This window comes from Stegostoma tigrinum, chromosome 26 (assembly GCF_030684315.1).
Source record: "Stegostoma tigrinum isolate sSteTig4 chromosome 26, sSteTig4.hap1, whole genome shotgun sequence".
Classification (NCBI taxonomy): Eukaryota; Metazoa; Chordata; class Chondrichthyes; order Orectolobiformes; family Stegostomatidae; genus Stegostoma; species Stegostoma tigrinum.
Window position 1 is genome coordinate 41,228,540 of NC_081379.1, and position 16,375 is coordinate 41,244,914.

Below are 16,375 nucleotides of genomic sequence, written 5' to 3' on the forward strand. Positions count from 1 at the left end.
AGGGGGGGAGAGAGGGGGGGAGAGAGGGGGGGAGAGAGGGGGGAGAGAGGGGGGGAGAGAGGGGAGGGGGGGGAGAGAGGGGGGGAGAGAGAGGGGGGGAGAGAGGGGGGGAGGGAGGGGGGGGAGGAGGGGGGAGGGAGGGGGGAGGGAGGGGGGGAGGAGGGGGAAGGGAGGGGGGAGGGAGGGGGGAGGGAGGGGGGGAGGGAGGGGGGAGGGAGGGGGGAGGGAGGGGGGAGGGAGGGGGGGAGGGAGGGGGGAGGGAGGGGGGGAGGGAGGGGGGGACGGGAGAGGGAAGAGGGAGAGGGAGAGGGAGAGGGAGAGGTGAGAGGGGGGCGGAGGAGGCGGGGTGGGGGGAGTGGGGAGAGAACGGAACAATTGCTGATATTTTCCACCCCTCTGAAAAAGATATCACTATATGGTCATTCTGATAAAATACACTGGAGAACACCTATCGATACAGTATTAGACCCTCACAGATTGTAGCTTCATATCTAGAAACAGATCAGTTTTGTCTCCTTTCTTATTGGGATGAAATCCTAAAAGGGGCACTGGATGCTTGTTGGACAAAATGAATGTGCAAAGGTTTGAGGAAAAGCAGGAGATTGGTGCTAGAAAATAATGCCTATTTAAGGAGCTGGTGCAAGCATGATGGGCTGAATGGTCTCCATATATGCTGGGTGCCACTTCTGTGATTCCTGTGTACAACATAGAAATCTCTCCTGTTCTTGTTATTTTCTTCTCTAAGAACAATCCTTATATTAGCCAAGGATACACCTGAAAGTCAGCAAGGAGCACTGCCATTTTGACAAACTACAAAGATTCCAAGTTTACTGCAGGAAATCTATTATTATACATGAGCTTGGTTTCTAAAACTCTCTAGTGCCACCAAATTACTGAAACATTTTCCCTCCTCTAGTGAATACATAGTTTGACGTGCCTGAACAAAACAACTTTAAATATTCAGGAAAAATAATGACCTACAAATCTCCTGAATTGTAGCCTTAAGCTTTTGCTGCCAGAGGACTGGGGCAAAGAGAAACAATCCTAAGAATATTAACATTCTCAGATTGCATTTTATAATTAAAAAGATCAAGTACACTTGTATTCCCCACACAGATGGCCTAAAAGCCCTGTTTTCTTCCTCTCCCACAGGCCCTTATCCTGAACAACTTCTCCTTCAACTCCTCCCACTACCTACAGACTAAGGGGTTGGCCATGGGATCCCTCATGGGTCTAAGCTATGCCTCTCTTTGTAGGATACGTGGAACAGTCCCTCTTCTGCAGCTGCACTGGCACTATGCCCCACCTCTTCCTCCATTACATTGATAACTGTATCGGCGTCGCCTCGTGCTCCCACAAGGAGCTCGACCAGTTCATCAACTTCACTAACACCTTCCACCCCAACCTTAAGTTCACCTGGACCATCTCTGGTACCTCCCTGTCCTTCCTGGACCTCTCAGTCTCCATCTCTGGTGACCACCTCAAAACTGATAGGTATTTCAAGCCCAAGACTCCCACATCTACCGAGGAATACATCTCCTCTCACCCACCTTCCTGCAAGAATGTGATCCCTAACCCCAATTCCTACCGCTCCGCCAAGTCCGTTCCCAGATGGGGCGTTCCACTCTCAAACATCCCAGATGTCCTCTTATTTCAAGGACCGCAACTTTCCACTTTGGTGGTCGAAAATGCTCTTGACCGCATCTCTTGTGTTTCCCACCCACTAACAAAAACAAAGACAGAATTCTCCTTGTCCTCTCATATCAGCCCACTAGCATCTTTATCCAATGTATCATTCTCCGCCACTTGCGCCACCTAAAATCCAACCCCACAACCAAAGGGATATTTCCCTCCCCACACCTATCTGACAATCACTGGGACCACTCTTCCCGCGATTCCTTTGTCCACTCCACACTCCCCATTAGCCCCACCACCCGCGGTACCTTTCCCGACAACCGCAGGAAGTGCTGCACCTGCCCCCATAACCCTCACCTCCACTTGAAGGCACCAATAAACCTTCCACATTAGACAGATGTTCACCTGCACATCCATCAGTGTAGTCTATTGCATCGGCTACTTCCGATGTGGCCGCCTCTACATCGGTGAGGCCAAGCGGAGGCTCGGAGATCACTTTGTAGAGCACCTGCACTCTGTTCACGACAACTGGCAACACCTTCTATTCGCAAACCATTTCAACTCCCCCGTCCCACTCCCTGGGTGACATGTCTATCCTGGGCCTCCTCCAGTGTCACAATGACGTCACCTACAATTGGAGGAGCAGCACCTCATACTCCGCTTTGGGAGCCTACAGGCCAATGGCCTAAATGTGGATTTTACTAGTTTCAATATCTCCCCACCCCCGGCCTCATCCCACGACCAACCCTCCCTTTTATCCCCGCTTCTTTGACCTGACACAACCTGTCTATCTTCTCTCCAACCTAACTGCTCCTCCCACCTCACTGACCAACCCCCACTTTCTGCCGACCGGCACTTGCCTATCACCATCCCACCTACCTCCCCAAGCCCCAACCCTCCTCTCTATTTACTTCTGAGCTCCATCACCCCCCATCCCTTCATCATTTCTGAAGAAGGGTCCTGTCCCAAAGGTTAACTTTCCTGCTCCTTTGAATGCAGCCTGGCCTGCTGTGTTCCTTCAACTCCACACTGTTTTATTTCATAATGAACAGCTTGCTTTACAGTCACTAACCACCTTCAAAATGGGCAGTCTCAGAGATCTACTGCCACACATGGCTTTGAAAATTTAGCCAGTTTCCAATGTCCTCTTAGCACGCAGCTCTGTCTGTTTCAGGCTACATTCAGCTTTCCCCTACTTTGTATCTCCCAATGCCGTATTCATGGCACTGGAGTAGGAGATAAGCAACATAGTCCAATGCATGCCAATCTGACTCTGTGCATCCCTCACTCTTACAGTTCTGCCTCTTCTAAGTTCCTTTCAAAGCCCAAGTGTGTAACTCACAATATCTTCACAACGACATATCCAGAGCTTTTTAATTGCCCCCTCCAGAGTTCTTTCAATGTCATTCCCAGGTCATTGTTTTTGCTGCTCCCTTGTAGCCAAGTGCCACTCCCACATTTCTGTCACTGCCATTCCAAAGCTGTCCTACAGAAGGTCAGAGGGAGTGACCCCACACAGCGATCTTCTCACTGATTTTCCCGAGTCTACTCTCAGTCTTTTTCACTGTGACAATAAATTAACAATCTTCAATACGGAAGATTGAAAGGACAAAACCAAATCTTACTGCAGATGGTCTATACATCATTACAATAAACAGTGGTCATTCATGAGACAGAATAAAGGAGTATATCTGAAGAGGAAATGTACAGCACCCTGTAAAAGCTGGACATCTCAGGAGCTCCATTCCAGATCCAAGTATGGTCTGACCCTAGGGAGTCCCATTCTGAGGGGCTGCTGATCCTCCACTTGCTGCTTGTCTTCCTGAAGAATTGCTCGCAATCTTTTTCATCCACAATCATGTTCTTGGTGCTCGAGTGCCTGGAATAACCAGAATATCCTATCTCAGTACCACCGACACAAAAGCACCATCATTATGGCAAAAGCACCTGCCATTTGGCCTGATGAGAGCAACCCAGCATGGTAAATCTCTGCCAATACCCACACCTACACTTAACAGCCAAAGACAATCTCTGCCAACACAACTTGGTCGAGGGAATAAACTGCAGAGTAGATCACAGACCCAGGCTATTTCCTGGGGAGAGAACTTTGGTTTTGAAGGAGTTCTTAGTTCAATTGGACCACCAGTGGTTTGATGAGGCAGATATTGCATTTTGAGATACAAACTGACAATTTACAATTGCCATTTCAACCAACAGCTGGAATCTACTGAGGAGAGGTCCACATTAGGGATAAGGAGTGTCCAGCCACAGTCAGTAGATTCCACTGCATTTTATTTGTTTCCAGAATTTGGTGACTCTAGTAAGGAAGCATTCATTTCCCAACCCTGGGTGTTCCAGGAGCATTGAAATCAAACAACTAATGTGGGACTACGACAGATAGTCTTACAGCAGATGGGGATGACAGGTCCCCTTCCTAAAGGGCATCAATAACACTTGTGTTGTTAATGATAATCCAAACTCTTTCAAAGCCATTTTTAGTTTGAACAGCCCAGCAAATGGAGATACCTGATTAACCTCAAACATTAAGCTTTATTCCATTCAGCCATGAGGAAAGGGCAATAATCTAGAAGCATGATTTTTAAAACTAATTTATACGTATTCCATAGTTGCAAATTTGTCTACTTTTTGTGGAAGATGTTTGTATTATCTTTGGCCTCTGGTTTCAGAAATAAAGTCACTTGTGGGTCATCACAATGTGGACTTGATACCGTGGGGGCAGTAAGAGGAGAAAGGGACGGGAGCAGTGCAGCTGCCTCCAAACTGTATTATTCATACATCTCCTGAGTGATATAGCTTAAAGTTCATTCATTGTCCCCATCTTGCAGCATACACATCAGTAACTACACATTATAATAGAACATTCCAGTAACATTTAATACTGTTCCTTATAGAAGGTCCCAACAACAGCTACTACATTCCAATAAATAACAATATGCCACAACAGCACTTTCCAAAGTGCAGCTTATAGATGGAAAATGTCCCTTCTCCTGTCTGCAGGTAGGGTTTTGTGCTTTAAGCAACAGCATCCTCACTTACAGGACTGAGGGCTGAATATTTTAATGAGATTGGAGTAAGTCTTTGTGCATTATACCTCTCTGACCTGCCCACCGACTTCCGGAAGCAGCAGCATTTCTTCACGACATGGTTTCCACTCACACCTACATCAAGCTCTCCTGCAAAACAAGACGACAACGACAACAACGGTGCTGCAGCAAGTAAGCCTAATGAGGAATTCATTGAATGCTTTCAGGGCAATTTCTTAGACCATCATGATGGCACTAACCTGAGATCAGGCTGGATTTTGTTTTGACCAATGAGAAAGGATTAATTATTGACCTCATAGTGAGAGTGCCCCTGATTGGCAGCTATCTTAATAGGATTTAATTTTATACAAGTTTCAGGGAAAGAAGGGTGGGTTAATGTTCAGTATTTTGAACTGAAACAAGGGCAATTATGAGGGCATGAAAGTGGAACTACAAAAATGAGCTGGCTATTTAAGGGTTAGGTGAATCGAGATGCAGTGGCAAACATTAAGGGGGTATTAGAAAGCACAGAATAGACAGATTCCACCAATTAAATAAAATTCTAAGAGACAGATCCGCCATCCATAAAAGTCAAAGGTAGTATCAAACTTAAAGAAAAGACAAATAATTGTGCAAAGGTAAGTAGCAGGTCAGAAGCTGGGCAGAACATGAAAAAAAAGCAAAGAATTTCTAAACAATTAATCAAGGTGGGAAAAATTTGAATACAAGAAAGTTAGCCAAAAATATAAAAACAAATTGCAAAAGTTTCTTCAGATTTTTTTAAAAAAGAGTGAACAAAGTAAGTGTTGGTCTCTAGAAAGTGGGTCGAGGCAAATTATAATGGAGAATAAAGAGGTGGCAGACAGACAGGTATAGCTTGAAATAGCTGTTGATTCAGGAATTGAAAGGGAGGGAGGATCTCAAAAAGTCCCATTACCAGGGAAGTAGTACTGAGCAAATTTCTGGTAAATCCCAGGCCATAATGGATTTCCTCTTAGGGTCTTAAATGTAGTAGCTATGGAGATAATTGATACGTTGGTTTTAATTATCCAAAACTCCCTTGATTCAGGAACAGACACATTTGATTGAAAGATCGTGATTCAAACCCAGGTCCCAGGAGTATTTCCTGGGTCTCTGGATTAACAGTCCAGTGATAATACCTCTAGGCCATTACCTCGCTGGAGAGGGAGTTAAGGAGTTCAGCAGATCTGGGACATCAAGTAGCATAGAAATGCTTTGATATCCTGCCACACTCTGGAGCAGGGAGATAATCCACCCCACACCAAGAGTCTGCAAATCTTTTTAAGAAGTTTACCCAAGGTGGGTTTTAATGATTAATTATTAATGAGTTACACAGATTTTGGGCTACTCGTTATAGAGTAGAAATTCTTCATCACAAAGCTGTGGAGGCCAAATCACTAAATATATTCAAAAAAAAAAGCTAGATATTTTTCACATTTGAAAGGGTATGGGGAGATAGAGGATCAGCCACTCCTTAGAGTAAAGGGGAAGATCTTTTAGATCGGAGATAAGGAGAAACTTCTTCAGCCAGAGAGTGGTGAATCGATGGAATTCACTGCCACAGAAGGCTGTGGAGGCCAGGTCATTTGTGTATATGTAAGACAGAGACAGATAGGTTCTTGATTGTCAAGGGGATCAAAGGTTACTGGGAGAAAGTGGGAGCATGGGGTTGAGAAACTTATCAGCCATGATTGAATGATGAAGCAGACTCTATGGCTGAATGGCCTAATTTCTGCTCCTACGTCTTATGGTCTTATCATATTAAATGATGGATAGGGCTCAAGGGGCCGAATGGCCTATTCCTGCTCCTGGTTTCAACGGTTTGTGAAATGAAACGAAGTGTAGATTTCCAAATTAATCAGATGCTTCTAGACAACTGTTCCTGTAACACCTAATCTGAGAGAAGAGAAAACTGTAAAAGCTGGAAGGATGAATCCTTCTCCCAGTTGATCCACATTGAAAGCACAGACAAAACTACAGTCATAGAGTCATAGGGACATACAGCATAGAAACAGGCCCTTTGGTCCAACCCGTCCATGCTGACCAGGTAGCCTAAATAAATCTAGTCCCATTTGCCAGCATTTGGCCCATATCGCTCTAAATCTTTCATATTCATCTACCAATCCAGATGCCTTTCAAATTTTGTAATTAAACTACTCTTCACTACTTCCTGTGACAGGTCATTCCCAGTTACCCCCAGGTCTCTTTTAAATCTTTACCCTCTCACCTTAAACATATGCCCCTCTAATTTTGAGCACCCCCCGTGCTGGGGAAAAGATCTTGACTATTTACCTTATCCATGCCCCTCATGAATTTATAAGGTCACCCCTTAGCTTCTGACACTCCAGGGAAAATAGCCCCAGTCTATCCAGCCTCTCCCTGTAGCTCAAACCCTCCAACCCTGGCAACACCCTTGTGAATCTTTTCTGAACCCTTTCAAGTTTCCTACTGCAGGAAGACCAGAATTGCACACTGTATTCGAAAAGGGGCCTAACCCCCCCAGTGTCTTGTGCAGCTGCAACATGACCTCCCAACTCCTATACTCAATACACCGACCAATAAAGGCAAGCATACCAAACACCTTCCTCACTATCCTGTCTACCTGTGACTCCACTTTCAAAGAGCTATGAATCCACACCCCAAGATCTCTTTGTTCAGCAACATTCCCTGGAGCCTCACCTTTAAGTCTATAAATCCTGCCCTGATATGCCTTTCCAAAATGCAGCACCTCACATTTATCTAAATTAAATTCAATTGCCACACGGCAGACCACTGGCCAATCGATCAAGATCCTGTTGTACTCTGAGATAACTTTCTTCACTGCCCACTACCCCTCCAACTCTGGTATCATCTGCAAACTTACTAACCATGCCTCCTATGTTCACATTGAGATCAGTTATATGAAAGACAAAAAGTAATGGGCCCAATCTGGAGGAGATAGATTAGATTAGATTAGATTCCCTATAGTGTGGAAACAGGCCCTTCGGCCCAACAAGTCCACACCGCCCCTTGAAGCATCCCACCCAGACCCATCCCCCTATAATCCACACCCCTGAACACTACGGGCAATTTAGCATGGCCAGCCCACTTAACCTGCACATCTTTGGACTGTGGGAGGAAACCAGAGCACCCGGAGGAAACCCACGCAGACACAGGGAGAACGTGCAAACTCCACACAGACAGTCGCCCGAGGCGGGAATCGAACCCGGGTCCTTGGTGCTGTGAGGCTGCAGTGCTAACCACTGAGACACCGTGCCACCCTTAGAAAATATAAATCATATAGCCGGTTAGAGATGGCCAGGAGGGATTGACCACTGAAAGAGATTGAGTAATGGATTCTGGATTAAACACTCTACAGTTTGATATTTTTGTGCTGAATGTTGCACAAGTAGTTGCAAAAACAAATGGAGGTGATGGCCTAGTGGTATTAATGCTGGACTGTTAATCCAGTGATTTAGGTAACAATTTGGGTTCAAATGACACATGATGAAGTTTGAATTTAATAAAAAAGATTTGGAATTAACAGTTTAATGATGACCATGAATCCACTGTCAATCATGGGGAAAAACTGATCTGGTTCACTAATGTCCTATAGGGAAGGGAACTACAATTCTCATCTGGCTGGTTTACATGCAGCTCCAGACCCACAGCAATGTGGCTGACACTGAAGTGGTCTCTGGGCAATTTGGGAATCAGCAATAAATGCTGGCCTGGCCCTCATCCCGCGAACAGATGTTTTATAAAAGTGGAATTTTTTTTTTTAAGAAGGAAGTTGTAATTTACCTGTTCTACATGAAGTTGGTTTAGCTCTAAAGTTGTCCAGTCCATCGCTTCTCAGTTCTTCTCTGTAGGCACCATCTGTGTTGCTTTGCACATGTATCTGTTTCGCTTTGGTAACATTGATGGCACCAGTCAGCTTGCCCTGTGACAAATGCACCCCTCTCCTGGGATGGAATGCAGAATGTGCAACATCCAAGTGGTGACTTGGAGCCAGCTTACTGCCGCTACCACTTTTCTGGGCGTGACACATTGATAAGGACAGGGACCCAGTTAGACGTGCTGGGGTGTCCTTGCAACTTTCAATCTCCAGAAGCTGAGATTCAAACGCAGGAGGACCGCCAGCCATTCTCTGCCACTGACTTGAAGTGTTTGTTTTATCTGAATAGTTAACACTGCTTGTACGGTATGCAGGTGAAGAACTAATAGACTGTGTACAGCAAGGGACCAAAGTGGGTATCATGTGGGATGGTGAGGGGGTCCTATTCATATTCACTGCTACAGCATCTTGCTGCAGCAGAAGCTTGTAATTGGGGGATGAGTTCTCCTGCTGGACTTGAGTCCCGACACTGGTATCTCCCTTCAAGAGGCCCTGGAGATCAGGATTACGCCACTCTGGACTCTCTGACTGGCTTTTCTGTGACCCTTTCACTTTTATTCCAATACCTGCAGGATTGGTTCCCAGATCTTCTTGGATCAACACATCTAGATCACATCCTGGGGCACTGCTGGTCTCCAAACCAGTCCCAGTGAATTGATTTAGGTTTACAGGGGATTCCCTGGATGGATCTGTAAACTGGATTCTGTTCCTGGAAGGAAAGGCCCTCCTCTGTAGTGGCTGCTCTGACAAGTTGAATCGACTGAGTTTTGAAATCTTGCCACCCAAAGACTCAACGCTCTCAGTTCTTCTGGTCAAGGCCTTGGAAGCTGCCTGCTGTCTCCAGAGGGTCCCAACCTGTCCCCTGGTCCTTTGCAGGGCATGTTCTAAATCCTCTTGAAATTGTTGCACAACATTTACCCTCTGAGCTACTGAACTAACAAGCCCATCAGCCACCGTGCCATCCTGATCACCTTGAGGAGAGGCATATCCAACAAACTCATCCTGCTCTGCACTACTTAGACTCTGAGCTGGGTGAATTCTTGCAGAAGTTTCTGTAAGAACTCTGCCACAATCTCGCCTGGCCGTGCAGTCAGGTTGAACGCATTCCATATTGCTCTTTTCCTGTCTGAATAGTCTCTGCTTCTGAGGAGGGTCGCAGACTTCACTTCCCAGATTTCCTTGTTGGGAGTCGGGTTCAAGGCTGGCATATCCTGGAGACTGTTCACTGTAGGAAGCGCTGCTGCTGATGAATGAGTTCTGTTCACTGTCTGGCTCTGCATCGAAGTACAATGCTGGGTCTACCATACCCTCACAAAAACGCAAAGCAAAGTCTTCTGTCCGAATGCTGTCCACTGTGTTGGTGTCACTGTGATATTGCTGGAACTCCATCTGTTGCAGCCCTAGGAGCTGCTTCACTCTCCACTCATACTGCTCCTTTCTCGACTCACCATCTGCCTCTGCTCCTGGTCTCTCAAACTCAGTCAATGTGATGTCAGACCGGCTCTTTCTGAAATCTGGGCTTAGATTGAACATTGCTGTAACATCCTGCCCTCCACTTAGCCTCAAGGGTCCTTTCAGATCTTCACACTCTGCAGTTGTGATAAAACATAGGCACAGTCAAGTCAGGTCCAGTAGGAGTCAAGTGAGCCCCAAGGTTTTCATTCCCCCTCAGGCAATGGACAGAGTAATCCAGATTCCAGAGATCCTCTGATACCCTCTCCCAAATGGCTATTCTCCACCAAAGTATCAGGAGGACTGAAGCCTATGTCTTTGATCCTTATCATTAACTTACTCTCAAGTCACCCATGCCATCTCTGTCCCTAATGATTGTCTGAGGCTGAACTGGAACTTGTGTCCTATTTGATTCTTATATGAGATTCTAACCATCACTGGCCACACCAATCTTTACCTCTGTGATGTTGTCGACTTTGGCCCTTGTTCAACACATCTGCTGCTGAAACCCTTATCCATGCTGCTGTCACCTCCGGCCCGGATTATGCAAACATACTCAGGGCTAATCTTCATTGGCCTTCCAGGTCTGGTTATTGGAGATTACTGAATACTGTTTCCTAACTCACACCAACTAATTAATCTCCTGCCCCGTATGTTTTAAAATTCTCATCTTTATTTTAAATGCCTTCATGTCCCCTGCAGTTAATGCACTGATCACAAATGAATCAGGGCAATCTGGGCAAGTCACATGTGGATTGGTACAGCAGATTCCTCTGGTTTGGCGCTGCATGGGATGAACCTCAACCTAATCCACTACATCTCCATCCAGAGCAGCTTTGCAAAGGCGCATTCCAGAATGGGATGGTTGACAGTCTCCTCCATTACAACGGCTTTGAGGGGCAATGCACAAAGGGGATGACTCTCTAGGCACGAAAGGCCTGATAGCGAGGGCCATTCCCAACACCAGTCAGCAATGACAGCAATGATGGCTATGGACCCCTGACCCATCAAGAGCTTTGTGCATTGTGTTTGTGTAGACAAGGTATATTTTCAGTCTCCAATGAGGAAATCTGTTTTATTGTGCCCGTTTTGCACTGGGCAAGCTGTGAAAATGTAACTTTCAGGGAACTCAGTGTTTCAATGTTAGTTACATTCAACTTTGATAATCCACAGAAAGAATAACCCAAAAATTCAAATCTTCCCCGCCCCCACCTCCGTTTCTTCACTTCATGCGTTTTTCCCTTTCCTTTGGTGTCTCCTCTCTTCCCTTTTCTCTCTCCAATCCTCCATTCCTCTATTTCCTGTTTTCCATTTCTCTTGGCCAGAGTCTTTCACCAACTCCCTCTCCTCCATGTCATTCAGCTCTCTTCCTCCTTCTTCATTCCTTTAGCCTCCCTCCCCACTTCTATTCCTGCCATCCATTCAGTTCTTCAGGTCTTTATCTTTTATCCAAAGTTTCTCCCTTCCTTCATGGCATCTCTTTTTCCTGGTTCTCTTTGTCACAGGCAGGTGAAGTGTAGAGCTTTAATACATTCTATCCCCCCCAAGTTAATGTCCATCGCCAACGCCTACAAATAAATACCTAATTATTATATAACTAGCAGAGATCTACAAAACCCCTATGGTAGAATTAACATCTTAATTGCCAAAGTTCTTTAAGTCCCCGTCCCATGCCACAGATGTCACTGCTTACCAGTGCCAAGGTTTTCACATCTCTCATGTGATCTCCTATTACCTTTCTCTCTATCACTTCTGTTCTGTTTTATATTGGGTGAGATTACTCAGTAAAACTGTTGTTCTGCTCCTATATGTGATGAGAGTTAATTAATTAGATATTTTAAAACTGTGCTGGGATACTGAGTGTACCAAGGTAGCAGCAAAATAATAAATTCACCAACAGATTAATCTCTTAAACTGACCAAATAATCCAGATAGATTAAAATTGCACTATAAAAACCCCCACTTTGATCAGACCCTTTCTATCTCCACAGTCACCAGCTTCTCTTAAACTCCCCTTTCATTCCCCTCCCCCACCTCTTCATCCCTTCTCACATCTGGCCCTATGTTTGATCATTTGTGGGGAGGTAATGGCCTAGTGGTGTTTTTGCTGGACTGTTAATCCAGAGACCAAGATAATCCTTTGGATTCGAACCCCACCACAGTAGATGGTGGAATTTGAATTCAATAAACAAAAACCTAGAATTAGGAATCTAGTGGTAATCTGTTGCCGATTGTTAGAAAGCTCGATCTGGTTCGCTAATGTCCTTTAGGGAAGGAAACTGCCATCCTTACCTGGTCTGGGCCTACATGTGACTCACAGGAATGTGGCTGACTCTCAACTGCCCTCTGGGCAATTAGGGACGAGTAGTAAATGCTGCCGAAAAGTGATGCTCCTATCCCATAAAGGAAAAGAAAATTATCCCAATTTGTCCTCACTCAAGCCTAATGCTTGATGGATTATGAGGCCCTGCAGTAACTCCTGTTGACTTCCACAGCACACCCCGAAGCTTCGCCACTGAGAATGACAACAGCAGCAGGTGCATGGAAACATTACTCCAAATCATGCAGAATCCTGACTCAAACATTTCACCCCTCCCTTTTGATGTCCCGGATGGAAAATCATGGAACCCTTTATCTAACAGCACTGTGAATATACCTTGATCTTACAGACAGCAGTGGCTCAAGATGATGATCGCTAACTGTGGTAGTTGTGGGTAGATGAGCATTGCCTTTCCTGGGTCTAAGGGGCTTTTTGGTTTTCTGCAATAGGGAAATAACCACTACCGGGTCTTGACAAGTAGAAACTCTTTTCTTAACAAGATATAGTAATATATTGCACAATAATAATTAGAACCATAGAATCTATAAGATGCGTAAGTAGGCCATTTTGGCCAGTTTGGCCCATCAAGTCCATGGCGACCCTCTGAAGAGCATCCCACCCAGACCAAGGCCCCACTAGCCTATCCCTGTGACCCCACATTTCCCGTGGCCAATCCACCAATCCTTGGACTCTTATGGGCAATTTAGCATGGCCTATCCATCTAATGTGCATATCTTTGGTCTGTGGAAGGAAACTGGAGTACACAGAGGAAACCCACGCAGACACGGGCAGGATGTACAAACTCCACACAGACAGTCAATACGAGCCTGAATCAAACCTGGCCCCAGTGCTGTAAGGCAGCAGTGCCATCTCAAATTAGGTGCCAGGCACAGTTAATAGTTGGAAGTATCTTATGGTATAGTGATAGTGTCCCTCCCTCTGGGCCAGAAGTCCCACTTTCTCCAGAAATGTGTTGTAACATGTCTGAACAGGGGGATATCGATTTTAGCTGTCTAGACATTGGTACTAAGATGTTTGAGCAACACAGGTGACATCTGATCCAGAGCTATTCTTCCAATTACTCAAGACAGAACAATTTCATTGGGTTGCGTTTAATGCAGTCTCCAACATCAACCCTTTCAGAACACATTCCTTAAACAATGATCACCGCCTCCCCAAGAGTCACTAGGGTTGGGCAATAACTGCAAATCTTGCTATATTTAAGGAGGAAGTGGGTTAGAAATTATACAGCTCCTTCCTCCTCGGTGTAAATTTACCCACCTGAAACACTGTTACCTTCCTGTCTCATGGGGATCAGCATTTCTGTGTCTGACAAGACTTCAGCACCACTGGCACTACCCAACCCAGTATCCCGCGTGCCAGGCTGGCTCGTATTCAGAGTTCCTTTAAAGTACAAACAAGGGAACAGCTAGAGAGCAGCAAAAAAACTGTTGTACCACACGAGGTAAAGGTAAAGTCACCATAATCCCACCAGACAGAGTGCTCCCTCATCACAGAATCATGCTTCAGGTGAGACTAGATTAGATTAGATTAGATTAGATTCCCTACAGTGTGGATATAGGCCCTTCGGCCCAACAAGTCCACACTGCCCTTTGGAGCATCCCACCCAGATCCATCCCCCTATAACCCGTACACCCCTGAACACTACAGGGCAATATAGCATGGCCAATCCACCTAGACTGCACATCTTTGGACTGTGGGAGGAAACCGGAGCACCCGGAGAAAACCCATGCAGACACGGGGAGAACGTGCGGAGTTTGCACATACAGTTGCCTGAGGGTGGAATCGAACCCGGATCCCTGGCGCTGTGATTCTTCAGTGCTAACCACTGAGCCACCGTGTCCCCCTTAGGGGTGAAGTTGAGAAGGACAGTTCTTCATGGTAGCCTCAGCTAGTGTGGGAAATTGAACCCACACTGTTGGCATCACACTGCATTGGAAACCAGCTGTCCAGCCAACAGAGCTGACTAACCATCAACTTTGGAACAGCAAGCTGACCGAGTAGCCCAGTAAATCTCTGTCTGTTCTGTTATTTTGGTAGAGTGCAGCTAGAGTTCTTTTACCTCATTTACTGAGAGAGACACTGAATGGAGAACTGGTGATGACACTGGTATTGGTGGGGTATGTTGGACATCTAGGAGCAGTCTGCCCACAGCACTATGTTTTGTGGTGTGTGATGATCAGGGTAAGGCGTTAAGGTGTAAGCTGTGTTGATCAGGGTGATACAGTTGATGCAATGTACATAGACTTCCAGAAGGCATTTGATACAGAGACAGGTGTAGAGTGTGAATGAAGTTAGAGCTAATGGAACAAAGGGCCAGTAGCAACATGAATAGAAAATTGGCTGAATAACAGAATACCATAGTAGTCAGTTCTCTGGCACTGAGCCTGACACTGTGGCAAAGAAGGGAAGGGGGCGGAATAGAAAAGTACTTGTGGTAGGGGACTTGATAGTTAGGGGAAATCGACAGGAGATTTTGTGGTCAGGATCGGGATTCCCGGAAGGTATGTTGCCTCCCTGGTGCCAGGGTCCAGGACGTCTCCGATCGGGTGTATAAGGTTCTAAAAGGGGAGGGCGAACAGTCAGAAATCGTGTTACATATTGGCACTAATGATATAGCCAGAAATAGGATTGAGGATATAAAAAGTGATTTCAGGGAGTTAGGATGGAAGCTGCAAAGCAGGACAAACAGAGTAGTGTTCTCTAGTTTACTACCGGTGCCACGAGATAGCGAGGCGAGGAACAGGGAGCGGGCGCAGCTTAACACGTGGCTACACAGCTGGTGTAGGAGGGAGGGCTTCAGATATGTAGATAATTGGGATGCCTTCTGGGGAAGGTGGGACCTGTACAAGAAGGACGGGTTGCATCTGAACTGGAAGGGGACCAACGTCCTGGGTGGAAGGTTTGCTTGAGTAGTTCGAGAGGGTTTAAACTAGTATGGCAGGAGGGTGGGAACCTGAGCTGTATACCGGAGGTGAGAGTTGATGCAGGTGAGGCAGTAGCAAGAGGTAGACCAGCTAGTGGGAAGGATTTTCCTGGGAAGGAACCAAGGGATCAGTTAAAATGTGTTTGCTTTAACGCAAGGAGTATCAGGAATAAAAGTGATGAACTTAGAGCATGGATCAGTACCTGGTGCTATGATGTTGTGGCCATAACAGAGACATGGGTTTCTCATGGGCAGGAATGGTTGCTGGATCTTCCAGGGTTCAGAACATTTAAAAAGAATAGGGAGGGGGGAAAAGAGGAGGGGGTGTAGCACTACTAATCAGAGAGGGTATCACAGCTACAGAAGCTTCCATTGTCAAGGAAGATCTGCCTACTGAGTCAGTATGGGTGGAAATTAGGAACAGCAAGGGAGTAGTCACCTCGTTAGGGGCTTACTACAGGCCCCCCAATAGCAGCAGGGAGTTAGAAGAAAGCATAGGTCGACAGATTTTGGAAAAGTGTGGACGTAGTAGGGTTGTTGTAATGGGTGACTTTAACTTTCCTAATATTGATTGGAACCTCCTTCGAGCAGAAGATTTGAATGGAGCTGTTTTTGTACGGTGTGTTCAGGAGGGTTTCCTAACGCAGTACGTTGACAGGCCGACGAGGGGAGAGGCCATTCTAGACTTGGTGCTCGGAAACGAGCCGGGGCAGGTATCAGATCTTGTGGTGGGAGAGCATTTTGGTGATAGTGACCATAACTGCCTCACATTCTACATAGCTATGGAGAAGGAGAGGATTAGGCAAAATGGGAGGATATTTAATTGGGGAAGAGGAAACTATGACGCGATTAGTCAGGAGTTAGGAAGCATGGACTGGGAGCAATTGTTCCATGGTAAGGGCACTATAGACATGTGGAGACTGTTTAAGGAACAGTTGTTGCGAGTGATGAGTAAATATGTCCCTCTGAGACAGGCAAGAAGGGGTAAGATAAAGGAACCTTGGATGACGAGAGCAGTGGAGCTTCTTGTGAAAAGGAAGAAGGTAGCTTACATAAGGTGGAGGAAGCTAGGGTCAAGT

General features: G+C 45.9%; 1 protein-coding gene across 1 annotated transcript in view; it reads right to left on the bottom strand.

The window, feature by feature from the left end:
• LOC125463930 (centrosomal protein of 131 kDa-like) overlaps positions 1-16,375 on the bottom strand; it is a 72,999-nt gene that overhangs the window by 33,880 nt on the left and 22,744 nt on the right. The window lies entirely within an intron of this gene.